Source organism: Penaeus monodon, chromosome 15, assembly GCF_015228065.2.
Source record: "Penaeus monodon isolate SGIC_2016 chromosome 15, NSTDA_Pmon_1, whole genome shotgun sequence".
In the NCBI taxonomy this organism is placed as follows: Eukaryota; Metazoa; Arthropoda; class Malacostraca; order Decapoda; family Penaeidae; genus Penaeus; species Penaeus monodon.
The window spans coordinates 46,612,762-46,613,059 of record NC_051400.1 but is presented as its reverse complement, the minus strand read 5'-3'; the positions used below and the strand labels follow the sequence as shown (position 1 = coordinate 46,613,059).

The 298-nt window shown below is 35.6% G+C and overlaps 1 protein-coding gene across 1 annotated transcript in view; it reads left to right on the top strand.

Moving 5' to 3' along the window:
* The window catches only part of LOC119582054, a 15,764-nt gene that overhangs the window by 527 nt on the left and 14,939 nt on the right, over positions 1-298 (top strand). The window lies entirely within an intron of this gene.

The window sequence follows — 298 nt, the reverse complement described above, 5'->3', positions numbered from 1 at the left end:
CACATGTTATTTAATCAGGTTCAGAATAATCTGGTAGTTTCTAGCGAGTTCATTTTCATGGATATAATCTGTTTTCATTGGTTTTTCATTCTTTGTCTACCTTTTCAGATCCCAGTCAAGTTTCCTTTTGTACAGTGGCTGTTGTTTGTTTAACGTTGCAGGTTTCTTCCTCTGTTTAAGTTGGATTTGTTTGAAATGAAACAAAGACAAGGAGTTAGGTTGGGATTAGAAGGCACAGAAGAGGAAAGGGCTCTAATTTAATTGATAAACTGAATGATGGTAATGATCTCGTTAGCAG